Consider the following 23117-nt stretch of genomic DNA (forward strand, 5'->3'; position numbering starts at 1 on the left):
GTGTGTAGCGTGTTACAACTCTGCTGGTGGCAGAACCTGTCTAGACAAGGAATAGCTCGTGGAGGGGACCCTACCACCATTATTCTACTAAATGGATATAGTATAATTAAACCAATCCCTAACGATGTATTGGTTTACCCACAGGTTAATGCATCTCCATCCTCATTTGAGACACCTCTGTTTGCATAATGATTACCACCGAGACCACAGCTGGCTTGGTGCAGAGAGTAAGAAACTGCCGCCAGTTCAGCCCTAATAGGAACATATATCTACAAATCCCCAGCCAAGGCTCAGGAATCACTGAGGAAGAGCTACCAGATACCAGAAAGGGGCAGAGGTGGTGGCGACTACAAAGAAACAATGTATTAGGACCACAGTAGGGCAGCTGTACGTAGGAACTCACAGCAATTAAAACACCATGCCCAAGACCTGTGCAAGCAACAATGAGCTCCTGGGAGAGAAGAGGACAGTTTTCTCTAAGAGTATAGCCTACGGTAAGCCAATCAATACAGTGAAATGCCCAAGAATATTTGGGCAGCACATATTAGTCGTAATGGGTTTTTGTTGTTGTTGTTGTTGTTGTTGTTTGTTTTTGTTTTTTTAAACACAGAGATGACTGGGTAGAAAAAGCAGGAGGATCTGGGAAGATTTTTGGGTGGTAAATACGATCATAATGAGTTGTATGAATCACTCAAAGACCTAAAAAGAAGAAAAAGACCTGGCCACACCTCCAGAAATTCAGCGAGTCAGCGGACAAGCCCTTGGACATGAGGGAAATGTCCCTTTCCTCCACAGCACTCCAGGCTCTCGGAAGGTCCCAAAGCTCAAGGGAGCCACACAAGGTCAGAAGCCCACAGCATGGACAAAGGCCAACATCCCCAGCCCCCTCTCTCCCTCCCTCTCCCCCGCACACACTCCGCTCATACACACACACAAGCCTTGGCACACACCAGGGCTCCAAACTTCACGGTTGACCCCAGTCTCCTGGTCTTTGTTGGTCCCTTCAATGGGACAATTTTGTATGTTTTTCCCCCAAGGCAAGGCTCCTGCATGAACACAGGTCCTGTTGAGTAAACTCTCCTGAGACTATTACCCGAGGCTCCCGTCCTCACCAACTCAGGAGTTCCTGTGGAGGACGGCTCCCACCCCTCACCTCGCAGTCTCAGTGGCGGGTGGGAGTAGAAGGATGACATCTGGGTGCCCCAGATCCAGTCTCCCTGACAGCGCATAAACCCAGGGATCACACCCCCACAGCGTAGCCTGGGAAGCAGGTCTCGGGCCAGGCTAACCTGCACCTTGTCTAGGACACGGCACTGGACCCCAAATCACATTCCCACATGGCCCCCTCCCCACCCGAGGGTCTTCACCGAGACCCCCCTCTGAGATGGGCAGCGCATCTGATTCCGCTCCCAAAGACTCCACGCATCCAGGATGGAGCAGCCCCTGCCGCCTGAACCTTGTGGGTGGCCCGCGCCAGCTCTCTGGAATCTTCTCCGCCTGGAGAGATCTGCAGGAGCCGGGGTGGTCCGCACACTCGCTCACCAGACCCGCAGGAGGACCGTGTACTCGCTCAGGTGACGACTGCAGGATGCGGAAGTACACCGGCCGGGATGACGCGCGCGCATTTCACTACCCACGCAGCTCTAGACGTGGGGGAACTACAATACCCAGAATGCTGCATGCAGCAGGACGCCCCGTACTGACTCCGAGGCTGTAATCTGAAGCTTCGGACGACTGGAGGGGTCTCCCTACCCCTGCAGGACGACAGGGTAGGGTCTGGGAGAAACTGAAAAATTAGAAAAGCCAAACCGAAATAATCATCAGGTATTTTTTTAAGGAGGCTCACTGATCAATTATTTTAGAAAGATGTGTTATCTAGATGCCTTCATCCTGGCAACTCAGTTTTCTTCTTTACACATCTGTTTTAAATGACATGGTGTGTTTTAAACTGTAGCATGTATGGATGCACTTTTTTTTAAATGCCAAAAATTCTTGAAAACAATTCTGATTTTTGTAATGATTACAAGAAGACGAGGGCAAGCTAAGTTTGAAGACATTTAAAGCTGTAATGTTTAAAATTACTTTACTCATACAAAAATCATTTGTTGGTTGTAACAGAAAGACAAATCCTTTGCAAACAGGAATTTGAGTGGAACTGAAATTAATTGATCTTGAATTTTGAATTGTATTTCTGGGAATTTGACGTGAGTATTTGCTTCTTAAAGTGAAGTAACAAATATCAGAATTCACAGGGACCAGATTCAGTCTTCCATGTAAGTCAGGCTTTAAAGGGACAAAGTGCAGATGTGGAAACACTACATCGAAACAGTGAAGGCAAACCAGTGATACGGATAAAAAGTGGAGTGAGCAGGGAACTTCCCTGGTGGCGAACATTTTCTGTTCCCAGAACACAGAAGGGAGTCCTGGGGGAACCAAAGCAGCCTGAGTTCAAACGACAAAGAAACCCAGAGATGGGCACTGGCTCCCCTTCTTCACCCATCCATTGAATACGGACAGCAGGGGACACAAAGCTGCCCGTCCAGGAGAAGACCACGGGGGAAATGTTAGCGGGAACACAGCGGGTGAGCGACAAGGCTTACGCTGTGAAACAATGAAGCCTTCAGAGTTTTACATAATATCTGGAAATGGTTTCACCTCCACAGTAAAACAAATGTGGGCCTCAGAGCCTTTCCTGTTTCAGCTAAGAAAGCTCAAAACCAAGCCTAGAAAAAGGTCGAATTGTTTACAAGCAACCTCATTTTATTTGTAAACGTTCGAGAGTACTCAGAACACACACCTACGTCACACTCAGTAAGACAAAACTTTGAAGGGTCAAATTTTTCAACCAAAAGATGTCCCACAAGAAAAATAGGATTATGGTGCTCAGATGAAGGAAAAATAAAATCAATAAAAATAAAATTAACAAATAGGGGGAGGAGCTGGAGAGATAGCTCAGCAGTTAGGAGCACTTGCTGTTCTTGTGGAGGTTCCGTTTCCAGCGTCGACGTGGTGGCTCACAACTGCTTGTGATTGCAGTTCCCAGGAATCAGACACCCTCTTCCGGCCTCTGCAGACAGGGCATGCACCTGATGACTTCATGCGGGCAAAACACTGGTCAGAGGAGAGTAAGTAACCAGCTCTTGGGGAGCTGGTGACCGGCTCCTTGGATAATGTGCGTGGCACTCAAGCAGGAAGATTTAGGTTTGGGTGCTCAACACCCTGTTTCAATTTTGTTGTTGTTGTTTTGTATTGTATTTTGAGACAGGGGTCTCTCTGCATCCCTTGGCTGTCCAGGAAACTCACCACGTCGGCCAGGCTGACTGCAGACTCACCAAGATCCATCTGCTCCTGCCTCCCAAGTGTTGGAGTTAAAGGTGTGTGGCACCATGCAATCTATATGATTTAGAGTGATGGAAGAAAACACCTGACAAACACATGCAAAAAGAAAAAGAGAGGTAAAGGGGGTGAGCCCAGAATGAAGCCAGCATTTGGAAGCCATCAGAGGAGCCCGGGTGTCCGTCCATAAGTCCAGAACACCTCCAGAAGCTGTTATCCAAGGTCATCTGATTTTCTTTTCAATCTGTTAAGACGCCTAAGAAGTTTCTGTCCTGAAATTGCTATAATGCCTTTCAGTTCAAAAAATGTTTCTCAAAGGAGTGTGCATACTGAGACAGAAAAAAAAAAAGTATGCTGTCCACCACTCCAGAGAAGGTGGGACCTGGGAGAATGGAGCCAAAAACTGAGGCGGACTAAACAAAGTTGCATGCAATAGCCAACTTCAATCATAGCATCAGCCAATTTATACTGAGGATCAAGAAAAAAGTCACCTGAGTAAAGTTGTTCTGCAATCAAGCTGAGGACAAGCCACATGTGGTAAAAACATGTTTTCCCATAGGGGCATATAAACTTTTCTTTTTTTTTTTTTTTTTTTTTTTTTGAGACAGGGTTTCTCTGTGCAGCCTTGGCTGTCCTAGACTCACAGAGATCCGCCTGCCTCTGCCTCCCAGAGTGCTGGGATTACAGGCGTGCACCACCGTGCCCAGCACATATAAACATTTAATTGAGTAACACAGGCGAGCACTAATGAGAAACAATGAGTAACCTGAAATAAACTCCCATCCGCCACCAATGCGGAGAGCATAGAAACACATTCCAACAACAACTCGGTGTTTTGTAGAAACTGAGGTCTTAAAACTCTTGGGTTTTGTTTGTTTTTCTTTGTTAGTTTGTTCCGTTCCATTTTGTTTTTCTCACAAACACTCAGGATTCTCACGTGGCTCCATTCTTGGGCCTTGTTCCAACAGGACTACAGACAGTGGAAACTAGACTTTTCCACCGTTGAAGAGGAAGGTGGCTGATAAGAATCGAGGAAAGACGCAGTCAGGATGTGGTAACAGTAGGAAGAGGCCCAGCATCATGCATTCTGGTTTATTCTAGTAAAGATGCAGGTGGGTACCGATACATAGGTAGCTGGTGCCTGCAGCTTAGAATGCTCATATGCGTTTCCTAGCTCTGTCGTCTGAAAGAATCCAAAGACAGTTATAGCAGCAGTGAGCACATCTTCCCACATCTGGTTCCTAGGCCGTTCTCTACTGGAGGATTCAGAGCTCCCTGTGGGATATGCAGGGAGTACACAGTATGAGCTTAGATTATCTCAGAGTACCAAAAAGCTGGAAGAGTTCAAAAACAAACTGATGAGATTGTTCGAAAGGATCCAGGAACCAACTCAGAAACCTCACAGCACCCAAGTCTGTAACAATTTGTTAAAAATAAATAAATAAATAAACTGGGTCATAATCTAAACTATAAGTATCCATTGAGTCAATATTAGTGCAAATTATTAGATAAATAAATAAATAAACGTGAAAAAAGCATTCAAATCTCCAAAATCAAAGAAAGCCAAACGATATATGTAAACAGTCCATCCGGAGAAGTTAAAGCGCTGCGGAAGCGGAAGTGGGAGGATCTTAAAATCAAGGCCAGTCTGATCCTAAAAGTCGCCCCACTTCCTTCTCCCTCACTTCTCCTCCTGCTACATCTTCTGCTACCTCTCTCTCCTCCTCACCTAGTGATCCCTCTCAGACCCCAACCCCAAGAACCTCAACTCCACCTACTTCTCCTCTGCCCAGTTACAGGATTCATTTTATTAACCAATTAACATTCAAATTAGGCAGAGCAAAGTTTACACAGCTAAGACCAGCGTACATGAGGATGTACTGCAACCAGATTTGGGGGAGGGGTGGACAGTATTTAGCATTAGATTTCATAGCACCAGACAAACCCCCACAGCTATGAAGTACAGATTATGTGTTTGATTTTTCATTACAGGGTTATAAGTTCAGTCACAATTAGAAACTGCAAACAGAACAGATCTTATCCTTATTATCATCCCCATGGCTCCAATGTAAAGAATCTAAAGAGTGTCTTCTCCGATGCAAACACATTTATTATATGACAGCCTGCTTTTAGGCTGGCTGCGTTTGTACTAGGAGAGCACTCCAGACAAACAGAAACCGTCTGAACCGGTCTTTTTATGACTAACAAATACTAATACCCAAGTTCTTTTGCTATATGTGTCATCATCTACACTATAGCGTGGGAAAGTTTATTTTAGTCCATCTGTCTTATTTACTGAGCTCTGTTCCTCCAGGGGTGTACCCTGTTTGACCCTCCATCCTTAAAGTACGTTTTCCAAAAGCTCTAAGCATATAATAAAAGGAGACCTTGAATCTATAACCTATCCTCCTTTTCAGACAGTTTGTTACCCTGCACTAATTATACTGTTCAAGTTAGCTCAGGGGCAGATACCCCAAGAAGACTCTTGGACCTCTTCTAGCTGTGTGCTTATCTATGCTTAATGATCTCCAGGGCGTGAAGAAGACTTTCAATAGTAGACAGATAAAGTTAATCTTGGGATTTCCCTAAAAAGACTTAGATATAACTTTCTCAGAAAAAGACAGAAAATGAATCATAATGCAGAAAGTCCCCAACGATGCAACACACGGAGACCAAAACCAAGAAGTTAGATTTAGAATAATATAGCAGTAGCAATATATTATTCTGTTCAGCTTTGCTGGAGCTGTGTCAAGCAGCTGTGCTGGCTTCATGACTCTCGCCATTTCCAGCATATATGACTATGCCATATGAGTATAGCAGAATATTATTAGGGATTGTTTTATACTTTTTTTTTAGACAGTGTTTGAGTTGACCCTGGGTCTCTGGGATATTCTAGTCTCTGGCTCTTGGTTACACAGTGTCAGGTTCCTTCTTGTAGAATGAGCCTTAAGCCAAAGCAGAAATTGGTTGGCAACTCCCACAAGCTCTGTGCCATCATTTGGTGGCATATTTTGCAGGCAGGACAGGACAAATTGAATTTCTAAGGTTTTGTGGCTTGGTTGGTTTCCACGTTTTGTTTGTTTGTTTTATTTTGGTAGCCTGTAGAGTAAGCACCTTCCCTCACCAAAGAGACTAGAACAACATAGGGATGAAGGCTCCATGTAGTCACCCAGCTCAACTTCTCCGTGTTCCCCACCCATAAAAGCTATTCTTTTCCCTCTCCCAGGGAGATCCATGTGTCTCCCCCAGACCCTTCCTATTTTCCTGATGTCTCAGGATCTACAAGTTATGTAGCTTGGTTATCATTTACTTAAAGATAATATCTACTTACAAGTGAATGCATGCATATTTATCTTTCTGGGTTTGGGTTACCTCACTCAAGTTGATTTATTTTCCTAGTTCATCCATTAGCCTAAAATGTTCATGATGTCATTTTTTTTTTAACAGATGAATCATACTCCATTGTGTAAAAATACCACAGTTTCTTTTTCTCTTCTTCTGTTAAGGGGCATCTAGATTGTTTCCAGTTTCTGGCTATTATGAACAAAGCCTCAATGAACATGGCTGAGCATTTGTCCTTGTGACAGGACGGCACATCCTTTGCACAAGAGTGGTACAGCTGGGTCATGTGGTGGGTCAATTCCCAACTTTCTGAGGAACTGCCATACTGACTTCCACAGTGGCTGTAAAAGTTTGCACTCCCACTGGAAATGGAGGACTGTTCCCCCTGCCCCACATCCTCACCAGCATGAGCTGTCACTTGTGTTATCATTTTGCCCATTCTGACAGGTGTAAGATGGAATCTCAAAGTAATTTTGATTTCTATTTCCCTGGTGGCTAAGGATGTTAAACATTTCTTTAAGTGTTTCTCACCCATTTGAGATTCCTCTATTGAGAATTCTCAGTTTAGCTCTGTACCACATTTTCAATTGGATTATTTGAGATTTTTTTTATATTTAAGTTTCTTGAGTTCTTTATCTATTTGGGGTGTTAGTCTTCTATCGGATGTGGAGGTGATAAAAATCTTTCCTCACTCTGGGGGCTGCTGCTCTGTCTGATTGACGGTGTCCTTTGCCTTACAGAGCTTTCTAGTTTCATGAGGTCCCGTTTACTAACTGTTGATCTTAGTGCCTGCACGATCAGTGTTCTATTCAGGAAGCTGAACACAAGTGCCACTGTGAAGATTATTCCCCATTTTCTCTTCTACCAGGTGCAGTATGTCTGGCTTTATGTTGAGCTCTTTGATTCACTTGAACTTGAGTTTTGTGAAGGGTGATAAATATGGTTCTATTTGCATTTTACATGCAGACATCCAGTTTGATCAGCACCATTTTGTTGAAGATGCAGTTTTCCAGTGTGTATTTCTGGCTTCTTTATCAAAAATCAGGTGTGTGGCTTTATGTCTGAGTCTTCAGTTCAATTCCATTGGTCAACAAGTCTGTTTTTATGCCAATACCATATGGTTTTTTATTCCGATAACTCTAGTACAGCTTGAAATCAGGGATGATGATACTTCCAGAAGTTCTTTTGTTGTTCAAGATTGCTTCAGCTATCCTAGGTTTTGTTTGTTTGTACTTATGAAGTTGAAAATTGTCCTTTCGAGGTCTGTAAAGAATCATGTTGGAATTTTAATGGGGATTGCATTAAATCTATAGGTTACTTTTGGAAAGATGGCAATTTTTACTGTATTAATCCTACTGATCCATGAACATGGGAGATCTTTCCATCTTCTGATATCTTTTTTCAATTTTTTTCTTTAAGGACTTGGGATTTTTATCAGACAAGTTCTTCATTTGCTTGCTTAGAGTTACCCCAAGATAGTTTATATTATTTGGGGTTGTGGTTAAAGGTGTTGTTCCCCTGATTTCTTTCTCAGTCTTTTTGTCATTTGTATATAGGAAGGCTACTAATTTTTTTTTTTTTTTTTTTTTTTAGTTAATCTTGTTTCCAGCTATTTTGCCAAGTTTATCAGCTGTGGGAGTTCCCTGGTGAAATTTTTAGAGTCATTTATCTGCAAATAATGATGCTTTACGTCTTCCTTTCCAGTTTGTATCCCTCTTGATCTCCTTCAGTTGCCTTATTGCACTAGCTAAAACATCAGGTACTATATTGAATAGGTATGGAGAGAGTGGGCAACCTTGTCTTGTTCCTGATTTTAGTGGAATTGCTTTGAGTTTTTCTCCATTTAATTTGATGTTGGCTATCGGCTTGTTGTAGATTACCTTTATAATGTTGAGGTATGCTCCTTGTATCCCAAATTTCTCCAGGACTTTTATCACAGAGGCATGTTGAATTTTGTCACAAGCCTTTTCTGCATCTAATGAGATGATCGTGTGTGTGTGCGCGTGCATGCGTGCGTTTGTGCATGCGTGTGTGTGTGTGTGTGTGTGTGTGTGTGTGTGTGTGCGCGTGTGTTTTCTTTCAGTTTGTTTATATGTTGGATTACACTGACTGATTTTGGTATTTTTGAAACATCCCTACATCTCTGGGAGAAAGCCTACTTGATCATGGTGGATGATTTTTTGATGTGTTCTTGGATTTGATTTTTATACTTAGATATTATTTATAATTCACTTTATACCGTAGGATCATAAATAGGGTAAAGGTGCAAAACTATTACTTCCTAAATGGATATCCTACTTCCGCCTCTCTTAGTGGTCTTTTTTCCTTTTTTGAGAGGTTTTACTATCATGAACAGGCTGGCCTGGAACTTGTGATCCTCCAACCTCCACCTCTCAAGGGCTAGGGTTACAGGCATGTGCCACCATGTGTATCTTACTAACAGTCTTAGCCCAGCTTTTATCTCAAGTCAGATCCCAAGATATGAGATCTGGCCAGGATCCCAGGAATTAAATGGGAAGGGTAATTATGAAAAAAAGAACGGAATATAGTAAATAAATCTATATTGGAAAGATATCTTCAGAAGTGTTAACACAAGCTCCAAAATTTCATACAGAAGGGGACAAGAAGGACTCATAGTCAGGCAGTCTCCATAAAATGGTTGATCACACACACCTTAACCATAGAAAGGTAGCATTTTCTTGGAATCAGTGAGTGCTTATGCATGGAGGAGAGGGGGACAGTCCCTCATGGGGCTATCTGCCTGCAAGCCTCCAGTGTTCTACAAGGGTAAGGCAATGCGAAAAGGATTCTCTCTGCAGCACTCCAAAGGGTTTGGAACCGGGTGTCATAAGAGCTGGCAGTTGGTAATCCTTGCAAAGAGCCTTACTCTTATCTTGGTATCTTAACCCTTAAAGAAGAAGGGCACTCGGCTCTGGATGAATGTTCCTTAAATGACTAATATATACACAAGCACAGTTGAGCAGGAATCTGACCCAAACTTTATGACAAAAAAAGGGGAATGGAAATAAGGCTGACATACCAAGCTTTTGACTTGCTTTTAATTAAACATCAAGCCCAAGTGAAAAGCCAGCATTGTAGTGAACACAGCCATGTCCCTGCTCTAGCCCTTCCCAACACTGATCACGCCACCCCATTTGTCACTGTTCCCTTGGTTTTTGAGACATGTTTATGCAATGTAGCACAGACTGGGTTTGGACTTTTGATCTTCCTGCCTTGGCCTCTTAGGACTGTTACTGTGATATATTAATTTATCACACTGTATTTTCTACACCAAATTTAAAAGAGTGACATAAAAAAAAAGGAAACCATTTGTAAAATGCAACATGATTTGTAAAACAGATAAACTGCATAGTTAAGAAACAAAACCAACAGCAACAACAAAGAACTTAACACAAATTTGTTCAAATAGACCATCTACTGTTTTAAAAGGCAAATTTTCAAAATAAGTACAGTCAAATAATCTAATTTGCCTTTATTTGCAATTCACAAGCCAGGTAGCATTTCATCTAAAAATAGAGACATGTTAAACTGGGCATAACAGTCTGTCAGTTTTCTTATAAGGCAGCTTTAACAGGAACCAGGAATCAGCAGAAGTCAAAAAGTTGATTAATGTCAGTAATGTTCCTTCTGAGAGGTAAAGCAGAAGGGACTTCTATAAGCCTGATAAAACCAGCCTGGTAGAGAGCAGCTGCCATGTTGAAGCAGAGCTAGAAAAGGGCAGTTACTGGATTTACTAGATTTACTAAACCACTGCTCACTCCCAAACAGGACTTCACTTTGTCACTGGAACAGAACAGCCTGGAAAAGCAGCCAAAACACAATGACTGTTACCCTTAACAATGTATCACAAAAGCTGACTTCTGTCAACTATAACATATGGCTTTAAAGACAAAAGCTGACTACCACACAGCTTCCCTAAAATCTCACCTGCCCGATCACCCCACCTTGTGGGGTTGGAGTATAAAATGAAAATGCCAGCTGGACGTAGGGCCAAAGCCTTTCCAGAGCATCCTTGCCAGTGACAGCTCCCTTCCACTATCATTGGTGTCCGAGTGTTTATTCCAGAAAGATTTCTGTGACAAAGTCTCTCCTTATTTCTCAAAGGTCAAACAAATACCTTGGCTTTGGGCTGGTGAAGCAGAACTTTGGCATGACTGGGTACATTTTGGTTTCATCATACAGAAGCTGACTGCGGGTGTTCGGTCCAGTCTAATGGCTGTCCAATATGTTTTACTTCACAGAACTCTCATAACTCTTATAAAGGAAAACATGTAATTAGGTATGGCTTACGTTGTCATGGTGGTGGAAAGCGTGTGGGCACACAAGCAGGTGTGATGCTGGAGAAGTAGCTGAAATTTCTACATCCGGATCCTCGGGTACCAGGGAGAGAGTGAACTGGGCTTGACTCAAAGCCCACCCCACCCAGTGACACACTTACTCAACAAGGCCACACCTCCTAATAGTGCTACTCGCTATAGGCCTGTGGGGGCCATTTTCATTCAGATCACTACAAGTTCTAAGACCACAAACCGATCAAAATGTTATAACAACTCCCATGTTTTAAAGATAAGGTCACAATTTGTTACATCCTGGTTTAAAAATTCTGAAATCCCTCTCAGCACCATCTGTGGCCAACCTTGCCTCCCTAGCTACTCTGATAATCCCCTACTGGCATGTGACTCCACCTTCATTTCTTTTCTCTTCCTGTGACAAATTACCCTGACAAAAGGAACTGAAAAGGGAAAGCGTTTATCTCAGCTCACAGACCCTCACGGTAAGAAATCATGAGCCGGAACTTCAAGTAGCTGGTCACGTTGCACAATTAGAAATGGAGAAGGATGCTGGGTCCAGTGGTGTGCACCTGTAATCCCAACAGAAGCAGAAGCAGGGGCAGGCGGATCTCTGTGAGTTTGAGGCACAACCTGCTCTACAAAGCAAGTCGAGGACAGCCAAGGCTACACAGAGAAACCCTGTCTCAAAAAGAAAGAAAGAAAGAAGGAAGGAAGGAAGGAAGGAAGGAAGGAAGGAAGGAAGGAAGGAAGGAAGGAAGGAAGGAAGGAAAAAAGAAAAAAATGGCGAAAAATGAATACAAAACTAGGGCTAACTCTGTTTCTCCATGTGGTACAGCCTGGACAGGGATTCCCCTGTCCAGGGAACGGTCTCACTCACATCAGCTAATGAAATGAAGAGACTCCCTCACAAGGCCAAGTGGGGTAGTGAAGGCCTTTACCCCAGCACTCAGGAGGCAGAGGATCTCTGGGAGTTTGAGGCCAGCCTGCTACACCAAGGGAGGACCGTGCCATCCAGGGCTACAGAGTAAGACCCTGTCTCAATTAGAAGAAAGGAAGGAAGGAAGGAAGGAAAGAAGGAAGGGAGGGAAAAAGGAATAGAGGAAGAGACAGACAGACAGAAAGAGAATGTAAGTACTTGCCAGAGAAAGGAAAGGGAATAAAAAAGTTAACTGCTGAAGGCCATAGGGAATTTCTGAGAGTGATGGAAATGGTATCATGATTGTGGTGGTGGTTATATAACTGTATGCCAAAATTCATCAAATTGTACACTTAAAACAGCAGATTTATTGTATGTGGATTATATCTAAATAAAACTGATTTTTTATTTCAAAAAATTACAGATGCACATACCCTTGGGCCCAACAAATCCATTTACAAATCTAATCGTGAAGCTGTTCTATGAAGCTGGAGAGATAGATCAGTGTTGGGTCAGAGCACTTGCCACCGAGCACGAGGGCCTGAGTTCAAATTCACAGCATCCAGGTGAAAATCTGCGTATGGCCGCACTTGCCTAGAGCCCTCGCTCAGGCTGAGAGGCTGCAGGCTGGCAGCGTAGTTCCAGTGTCACTGAGAAATCCTGTTTTAAAGAAAGAAGACAGAGGAGGGACAGAACGGGACACTGAGCTTCCGTGGCTCCATGAGTGGATGCACAAGTACATGTACCCGTGCACACACGCATGCGCGCACACACCACTATTCTACAAATAGATTTCCACCATACAGACAATATTCACTGAGTTACCACGGCTCTGCTTGTGATTCCTCACTAACGGGAAGCTGAGCGGTTAGGGGCTGGGCCTAGGAGAGACACTCGGGTCACACGAAGGAATGCATCAGTTAGGACAGAAAACTTTCGGGTGTTTGTGGCCTCCCTGGAGATGGGGTTCCCTGAGAGCCTGGCTCCATGCAGATCTCGTGTTCTCTTACTCTGCATCTATAGAATGCCTCCTCATTCCTACAGCCTTCTCACAGGCAAGTCTCGGAAAACTGCAAATACTTTTGTTTCTGAGAAGTCGCACCTTTCGTCTTAATTTTAGGTTAAAAGGGCACGAGCACAGGAAGGAAGTTTCCGAGAGGGGCAAGGACCAGGCGGACAGTGGCGCTTGGATGCTATTTGACTAAACTACCACCAGATGGCAGCAAGGCTCTGTCCTCAGGAAGTCAAATCCAAAACTACATCTATCCAAAAAGGAACCCTTCAGCCACATAAATGGCCAAGGTGAGCGCTTGAAGTGGGGCTATTCCGAATTAAGGTTGCTTTCCACATAAAGCGCATGGTATTTTGAAACCTGAGTATGAAAGAAGACCTTACTACATCTAATTAGTGCTTAGTAGTGATTATATGTGGAAATTAATGTTCTATATATACAGTTGAAATTATTTTCACTGCTTTCTGTGTACTTTTCACAAAAGTAAATGTACACGCGTGGCTAACATTATTGTATCTCTAGTGGACAGTGTTTCACAAGACCGTCTGTAAACCCTCACAGCAGTATCTACATGGAGCCAAAAGGCGATGTTCCTGTCTCTGTCCAAAATGACAGGCTTGAGGGTGCCATAGAACTACCTCACCACCACAGGAGAGCCAGCCCAAAGAAGTAGTCACAGCAAGGTCCTGAGAGCAGCCAGGGGTGTCTGGCCATCCCGGCTGCTCCTTCTTTCTGCTGGGTCAAGAGGCTGCGGCTCTCAGCAGCTACTGAGCGGGACTTCACCTGTTTCTCTCGCTTCTCCAGTCAGTGCAATTACACTGATGGAACAGAGCTGGGTGAACTGGCACGCGCCTTTTATCCCAGCACTTGGAAATCAGAGGCAGCCTGATCTACATCATGAGTTCTAGGACAGCCTGAGCTACATAGCGAAGGCCCTGTTTTGGGGACGGGGAGGGGATGAGGAAACAGGAATGGAGAAGGGAAGGAACCACCCAGGGGTCAAGAGTAGGCTATAACTATGTCTGTACCTCTGTTTCTTACTCTGCCCACCACATTGAGGCCCTATAGGAGAGGAAGAGAAGTATCTTCCGTTATGCCTCCAGCGCCATGGGAAATTTAAACCAGTGGTCATCTGTTCTGTTAGGCAAGAGCTTAGCGCCCAAGGGAGAGGACATGGAGAACAATAGGTGGGCCAGCTCAAGGCCCTGAAACAGGCTCTAACGATAGCAGCTGCGGTCTATTCCAGATGAGCCAGCTCAAGGTCCCCAAAACAGTAATAGGCAGCAGCGGTCCTTGATAGATCGGTCAGACTGAAGCATTTCAAGACTTCTCCAGGAGAGTATGTGTTAAATGTTGCCGCCCCTTTCCCTCGCAAACTTTTCAACTTTAGGGGTATCTAACCCTAAATGTGTACACACACACACACACACACACACACACACAAATTCTACCGTGTGTGGTAGAATTTTACTTCTGTAAGACAGGATCTCACTATATACATCACCCAGACCAAGCTAGTCTCAAATTTAAAATTCTCCTTCCTCAGCCTCCAAGAACTGGGATCACAGATGCATATTCATTTACTTAGATATTTTGTTAGATTGAGCAAAGCAACAGTGAGTGGACTCAACCCTGGCAGACATGAAGGCTCATTTAACCCTAAAGAACATATTATATTATATATTATATATAAATATATATTCTTTAGGGTTAAATATATATATATATATTCCTGAGTCTCCTATATAATACAATCTTGTACCTCGTACGTTTATAATGTATATCCTTGTACCTCATAGTTGTACTTTGAATTCTGAGCAAAACGGGCTTCTGAAAAATGCACACTCCTTCCTAGAAGTGCCTGCTGAGGGAACACAAAGGTGGAACAGCAGGGAGTGCTATAGCCACAGTGCAGCCACTTTGGAGGTGTGTCACAGGGGTAGGTTCTGAGGTTTCAAAAGCTTATGCCACTCCCAGTTAACTGTCTCACCATGCCAGCCCTCAACAACTCTGAGCTACTGCACCAGCACCATGCCGGCCTGCTACCATGCTCCCTACCATGAAGGTCCTGGCTCACCTCTTCTTCCGTAAGTTGCCTTGGTCACAGTGCTTTATCACAGCAGTAGGAAAATAAGACATACTGTGTGCTCTTCCCATCACTGAAATGTGTTTTACTCTAAGTGCCCATGCTTCAATTAAATGCATTTCTAGATATTTTTGTAGGTATTAGACCTACAAACCTTAGTTGCAGACAATTCACTATTAGCATCTAGCAGTGCTATCAGTTTTTCTGTTTTTTCCTTTAACAGAATCTTTGGGGATTTCTATCTATATTTGTCATCTTCCAGTAGTAACAATTTTACTTCCTCCTTTTCCATTCAGATGTTCTTCTTGCTTCAGTGTTCTGGCTAGAAGTACTGCATTTTCAATAAAGGTGGTAAAAGTGGACTCTTGTCCTGTTCTTTATCTTCAAAGTCAAATGCCATTTCTGAATGTATCAAAATAATCATATGTTTTTTGTCTTTCATTAATGTGCTTTGTCATACTGATTTGCATTGTTAAACCATCCTGAATCCCTGGAATGATTTCTACTTGGTTGTGGTGGAAAACCATTTAATGTGCTTTTGGATTTGGCTTTCTAGTTGTACTGAGTTCTCCATCTGTTTATAAGCATATTGGTCAATGACTTGTGCCTTTGTTTAGTTTTTTTAAATATGTTTTTTATGTGCATTAGCGTGAAGGTGTCGGATCCTTTGGAATTGGCATTATAGACAGCTGTGAGCTGCCATGTGGGTGCTAGGAATTGAACCCAGGTCCTTTGGAAGAGCAGACAATGCTCTTAACCACCGAGTCATCTCTCCAGCCCACAGCCTTTGTATGGTTTTACTCTATGGATAATACTGGCACTGGAGAATGAACTTGGAAGGCCTTTTTCCTCTTCATATGCTTTTGAAACAAATGAGTTTGTTTTCCTTTAAATGCTTAATATATTTCAGGAGTGAAGGCTTTTCTTTAGTGGGAACCTTTTACTAATTTATTGCTCTTTGGTCTGCTTAAGTTTTCTACATCATTCAGTCTCAGAAACTCTGTTCACTTCTTCTAAGTTATCAACTATGTAGAGCTGTTCACAATTATCTCTACATTATTTTTAAAATTTTATTTATACAGTGTTCTGCCTGCACGCCAGAAGAGGGCACCAGATCTCATTATAGATGGTTGTAAGCCACCAAGCAGTTGCTGTGAATTGAAAGCAGGACCTTTGGAAAAAAAGCTTAGGAGCCATCTCTCCATTTCTACACCTGATTCTGAGTATTATTGTGTCTTTTCCTCAACCCCAATTTGCTAATTTGCTTTTTTGTTAAAACTAGGTTTTCATTTATTTCTGCTCTAATATTTCTTTCCTCTCACTGATCTGGAGACTGGTTTGTTCTCCTTTAGTTCCTTTAAGTGTAACAGTAAGTTGAGATCTTCCTGTTCTCATGATGTAAATACTGTCACTCTAAATTCCCTTTCAGCAGTACTTTAGTATGTGGTTCCCATTTTTGTTTCAAGAAATTTAAAATTGTAATATTCTTATCTATTGGTCACAGTATAAATTCTGTAATCGCCATGTGCTTGTATACTAACATGTTATTTCTGGTTTTATTTCACTATAGTTGACAAAGAACAAGATTTCAACTTTTCAAGAAAATTTGCTGGTCATCCGTCTTGTGGACTACCATGAAATCTACTCTGGATCATGCTCTAATGACAAACATGTGCTCAGCAGCTTTTGAATGGCATATTTTGTAAACGTGTTGCTTGGTTTAGAATGTTTTAACACTATTCTCTGGTGAGTTTGGGTCTGGGTGATGCAGATTACTAAGAGTTCCCCTGTTATTTTAGTTGATCTATTTCTCTAATACTTATGTATATGGATATCCTGAAGCTCATTTACTTCCCTTTAAAATTGAGAGCTCATTTATCAGTTGCTAAATGGCCATTTTCTGATGCCCATTTTATTCCTTATCAAAACCATTCCAGAAAGTTCCTGATGTATATAGGCATTCAAAGTCTGTGGCTTTTATTTCCATTTTAACATCTTCATTTGTGCCAATTACCCCCCCAAAAAGGGAGGCTATTATTCTAAATTTGTAGTCACTTGTGCCATTTCAGCACCAGTTGGCACCTTCAGTTGTCTGCAGTCCTGTCTGACGCTGATTCCCCGCTAAAGACCACCTGAAGCTCCTGTTTCAATGAGCAGTTACAGAAACATGCAGATGCCCGAACCACCTGAACAACTGACACCACCTCACCACACCAAGCCTCTGAGAGGCTAGTGGAAGCCAATGAGTGGTTATAGGTTACAGTCATTCACCTGTGGTTAGGTATTATTGATATCCCTTCTCTGGGCATTAGGTAGAGGGATTAGCCCCAGTTTAACTATTTTTCCTCCAAAGTAATTAATCTTGTGCTGTCAGGGAATGAGTCTAGGAAGGAAACCCATGGCCACCAACAGCATGAAGGCCAACACCAGCGCAAAAGTAGCAAATGCCTGGTCCTGTGGCATACTCATAACCAAGGAATGACACAACCAGGCACAGCAATGCAAGCTGTAAAACAGATCCAAGTAGCTGGGCTTTGGGTCACCATACTATCTGGGGCAAGACACTGGGATGCACCTAATGCTTTCACTTGGGTCCTGGTCTTGTGCTCACTTCCATTTCCCAAAGATACACACACCTCAACAATCCCATTCATACTAAGTTGGGAACAGGTTATGGGTTTTAAGTCTCTTGGCTCCCAATGATAGCATCATACGACAGCATCAGTCTCATGGCCACAGTAAAACAACAGGCTCCAGCTACAGCTAAGTTTCAAACATGAGTTTATCACTACTGTGTGGTGTGTACAGCTCTTAGGATAGGAAGCTGCCTGCAGAGGACTGGCCTGGGTACAGGAACTCTGGATACTGTAACGAAGGATTCATGGAACATAGGCACCGTGTCTCAAGGTAAAGCCATATTCTTTTTCCTGAGGTGAGGAAAGTCCCTTAGCCATCCCGACTGTAGAGGCCATCTGTGGTGTCCTCTGTAGACAGGGCAGTGATGCTTGACCCAGTAGTGGTTTCAAGTTTTTGGTCTAAACCTAACTCATTCCCCTCAAGTAATTCTGCAAAATCTGGGAAGCCTGCTGAGGATTTAGGATGTTAATAGCAGCGAAGGTAGTCAGACCTGGGTTAACTCTTCTAAAATTGTTCTTTTAAAAGTTATGTTCCTATGGGGAAGTTAGTTTCTCGACTACCTTATCTCAGGGGTCACCTTGCTCTGCTCCCATGTACCTTTGAGTTCACTGCTTACCAATTTGCCTGTGCACCTGATTATCTTGCTTTAACACATTAGGAATCAACTTAAGGTGACCCAAATTTTCAAAGGCTAGCACTACAAACATCTGATCCTTTTTTATCCTAGTCTGGCTGCCAGGTAAATGGGGTACAGGCTCTACCCAACGCATGCTGTGCTCTTGCTCACATACTTACCACAACCAGCAGGCACCTATTTTATTTCTAGGTAAACCACAAAGCCTTTTCCTGAGAGCCTGTTGTCTTCACTATTCCCTCAGGGTTGAGAAAACTTTCACGATTCCCCTAAACCACAGACATTGAATTTCCTCTTCACAAAACTTATTGTAGGGTAGTAAATTTCTCTCACATACACAAAAAATTTAACATTGGAATAAGACAGACAGCCCATCTTTAATTCCAATACTTGGCAGAGGCAGGCAGGTGAACCTTAAGTTCAAGACCAGGCTGTCCTCCAGAGAGACTTCCAAGACAGCTAATGAGAGCAGCAAATGCTAGACATCAAGGTTCTGCTTGCTGCCTAAGCCTAGACTACCTTTACTGACCAACCTACACCATGTCACAAAATAGCTGCAATTACCATCACCATTAAAACGTTTCTCCTGAACTTAAAACAAAAAACCCTCACAATTCCATCTCATTGATCTCATTATAATCAGATCCTGTTTATATGTATACCCTGAATTCCCAATTGTTTCAACTTGACACAAGGTATCTTGGCAGAGGCAGCCTCAATGAGGAAAAAGCTACAAATTAGTCTGCAGGAAACTCTGAGGCATTAAACTGACTAGGGAGGACCACGCCCACCCCATTTTAGGGGGTACCACCGCTGGGGAAGCTATCCTGGGTTGTATAGAGAGCAGCCTGAGCAAACCATGGAGACCTATTCTATACACTGTCTCAGTTCTTGCTTTCAGGTTCCTGCTGATTTTACTCAGTGGAGTATCATCAGTTTTAAGCTGAAATAAACCCTTTCCTCCTCAAGTATGATCATGGTCTATTATAGCAATAGAATGCAAATTAAGACACCATTCAACCTTACCCCAAGTTTTCATAGAACACATTACTGTTAGTAAAATTACCCTGGGATCCCAGACTTGGCATCATTCCTTACTTCGTAAATGTTTCAAACAGACTGAGGAAAGGAAGAGGGAACAGTATTTATAAGGCAGTGTTTGCTTGTGCAAGCTCAGACTCAAAGGTGTAAGCAAATGTAACCAAATTTGTAATAACACATATAACAGCTACACAAGTATTTACAAAATAGGAAACACTGAATATTGAACTAGCCTCAGTAATGTATTTGTGAATGTAGTAGTCACTAGTAAAGTCAATAGATCTTTAAAAAATAATTGTGTCAGGTGCAGTGGCACACACTTGTAATTCTAACATTTGAGAAGTAGAACAGAAGAATCTCAGGTTCAAAACCAGCCTATGCTATAATATTGGGTGAGGTAGACTCAGCACAAAATAGAAAAACACAAGTTTTTAAGTATGTCATACTTTTATTGAAAATGTTATTCCACTACCCTAGCAACCACTTTCACTTGTATTGTCAAGCTGCATGCTGTACTGAGCCACTTAATAAATTACCTCCCACACCACAGAAAACACACAAATTTTACATATTTACAGTGTTAAAGGCAAATATTCCAATAATCTTGTTAAATGCTTTCTTTCCAACATAATATAGGAATAGCTGATGTTCTCATGTCACAGGAAAAAAAAAAAAAAAAACTAAGTAAAAGATGAATATGAAAACTCTGCTTCCCAAAACCTGTGATTCCAAATATAAGAAACACAGGCAACTAAGGTTACTCTGGAGATCTCAAATTCTCATTAGATGACTGTAGCTGATACTGGTGTAGCCACTGTTTACTAATCATTAATGCAAACACTGTCTTCAGGATGCTTGCAATGTTTCCACTTACAAAACCTCCTGCAGAATTCTTGCTTACACCAAACCAATGTAGAAAGGAAACTGTACGCTGGTATAATAAGGCCCTAAGAAAGGCAGCAGGTCGTATAGTTAACTCCTTGTGGGCAAAATCTCTGCCCTAAAACTATGCAACCTACTACCTCTTCCTAGGAACCCATTTTACTCTTGCTGGTCTTCTACTTGGCAGATGTACTTCAAACACCTGTTAAATCAGGCCTGAATTGTTTCAAATTCAAGCACTCAGAATTCTTTCACTGATGTTCTTAAAAGTTCTTGGCCACATGATCTTGGCAAAAGCCAAAACACATTGATAAAAACAAACAAACAAACAAAAACTAAGTTACAAAGTTAAAAATTAACCCAATTATATAAGATTAAAAAAAAAGTCTAACACTTAATCCACTGCATACTTTATTTAAAAGTTATCAAAAATTCAATTATCAAGTCTCATGGCCTCTTGGTAACCAGAAAATTACATTATATATAAAATCTTGCTTATATTTGAAACAATTGAAACAAATGCACTTAAAGCTCCCATTTACAGGACACATGCTTCTCACTTATAATTAGTATATACATTAGTCCCAGAAATTGTTTCAATTTTTGATGCCTAAATTAACAGAAGCAAATTCTGGTCAAGACTTTTATCACTGGCCAAAACCAGCTTTAAGAGATTACCACCAGTTTTCCAAATTCCATCTACTTGGTGTAATAGGATATTAGTCCTTGTGCAATTAATAATTAAAATATGAATAAACGTCTCCAGGCCTCAGTAGAGCACATTTCAAAACTGCAAATTGGTAGATACTCGTGCTGAATAATAATAATAAAGGGCAGAAAATCACAAAACTCCTCGGCTACCTGCAACACAGTCAACAGGTAGGTTATACGCAGTGCCAACTTTAAAAGACTAAGCCAAAAGGATCTTAAGCATTTCTGCTTTTCTTTGGTATTAAGCAAACTGTGTCCCCCTGTTCCTCAATGTTTTATATGGCCAATTTAGAACAAAACCCAATCTTGTGAAGTGTCCACCTATGCCAGATTAAATAGTTTAAATCTGGTTGATGTAAAGATCATACTGACTACGACATGGTACTGTAGTTATAATAGATGTAACTGCCCTTGCCTTCCCCATTCTGCCTTTCCCCATTCTTTACTCCAAATAGTCTGAAGAGCAAATACTTAACACCTAGAGTTTTTGGTCTTCCTTAAAAGGTCCAACAGTCAGACAGTTTAACCACTAGGAAAAGTTGAAATATGAGCCCATCGATGATGCTAACATTCAAGCCACCTCTTCTAATATCCCTCTCATTTTTTAAAAGCTATCAGTTATGAACTTTGTCCCAAGCTTTGGGTGATTGTTTTGTGGGAGAAACTGAGTCTTAGCAAAACCAAAACAGAAGCTAGAGAGGTCCTCTTTCCTTTTGTCTGTCCAAATCAACACAGCAATAAAGTAGTATTAATACTTACAGCATTAAGTATATTAAAATAATCAACCTGATTTCAATTTAGTCCAGCAGTGTCCTTCCAGCTGGTATGTCCATTTACCTGAGCCATCTTTCTCTGGACATGTTTACCAGAAATATAGAACAATGAAACTAAAAGGCTTGGTCCTAGATACTTACTTTTCCCGTTCAGAGATTATTTCTTAAAACATGAATGCTAAATATGTTATAACAATGTTTATTGTACTGCAAGGAAATGGAACTGTAAACAAAAGGTCAGAACTCACCTAAGTTCTATAATATCCTCTAGATAAAAACAATGCAGCAAGTCTACTCCTCAGGGAAGGCAATAGATTGTATAGTTATCTCCTGAACAGGGTAAAATCACTACCCCACAACTATACAATCTACTACCTCACTCTGACAGAGCAATTTTTTCTTCTGGAATAAACATCAATCTCTTTCAAGAAAGGTTAACATTAAATTATCACCATCAATTAAAACTAAATCCTCATTTATACTGACACAGAACATAGTACAAACTTGCCCATTTCTATCATCTAAAATCACTAAAAGACATGCACACCATAAGCAAAAACATTTTAAGGCAAGTTCCACTTTAAAACACTGCAGTTAGTTCTTGGTTTTCTATGAGACCCCAAGAATGCAGACTTTTCTATCACCTTAGGAAAGACAGTAGATTGTATAGTTATCTCCCAGTGGTGGGTGTGACCCTAAAACTATACAACCTACTACCTCATCCCACAGTGAAGAGAACATCCATGGTGATTGTTGAAAGTAATCACAGCAGAGCACCACAGGAAGCCGTTCTCCTTTGTAATCCTGGTTCCCTGTGTAATGAAAAGAAAAGGTTAGATTTTAATTTCTTAACTTGAATATAAAGTTTAACTGAACACTGTTACATGCATTAGCTATGTTATAATTTTATTATATGATACACTTGAGCTACAAACCCCTAATTCAGTGTAACATCCAAAAGTTACATTCTTACCACTGTCTCATACTGAAGGTTAAATGACCCCAATCCAAAAGTTTTCAGGGCACTAATATGAGGTAGCCAAATGTAAAAGTTTATAGCTGACTACATGTGTGAAATCACAGCCAAAATATGGGCACATTAAATATACTACATAAAATCATATTCAACCAGCAGGTAAAGGTGTTCATGAGACATAAATGAGTTGTGTTTAAGATCTCAAGATTAATGATACATATGCAAATAATCTTGAACACCTAAAGTTATAACCTAAGACCCTTCAAAGTCAAGTTTTTCAGAAAAAGAACCTGTCTTATCTGTCTTAGCATCTTGTAACTGCTAAAAAAAAAAAATCAAATCTATTTACTCCTTGATGATAAACAAGACATTACAAAAGAACCCAATCTTGCAATATCCAGTGGCTTTAAAATCTAAAAGCTCTATGTCATACATAACCCATTACTAAATGCACCTAT

At 41.6% G+C, this 23117-nt stretch overlaps 1 protein-coding gene across 2 annotated transcripts in view; it reads right to left on the minus strand.

Moving 5' to 3' along the window:
* Positions 1-1652, minus strand: part of Znf169 (zinc finger protein 169) — a 33334-nt gene extending 31682 nt beyond the window's left edge. Inside the window, exon 1 of one of the 2 annotated variants that reach the window (XM_021638188.2) lies at positions 1543-1652. The gene's annotated coding sequence lies outside the window, so the exon portion shown is untranslated. Of the gene's footprint in view, positions 1-1456 lie in introns of both variants that reach the window. The other variant, XM_021638187.2, reaches the window with a different exon arrangement.
* Between the last annotated feature and the right edge of the window lie 21465 nt (positions 1653-23117).

Source organism: Meriones unguiculatus, chromosome 19 (assembly GCF_030254825.1).
Source record: "Meriones unguiculatus strain TT.TT164.6M chromosome 19, Bangor_MerUng_6.1, whole genome shotgun sequence".
Classification (NCBI taxonomy): domain Eukaryota; kingdom Metazoa; phylum Chordata; class Mammalia; order Rodentia; family Muridae; genus Meriones; species Meriones unguiculatus.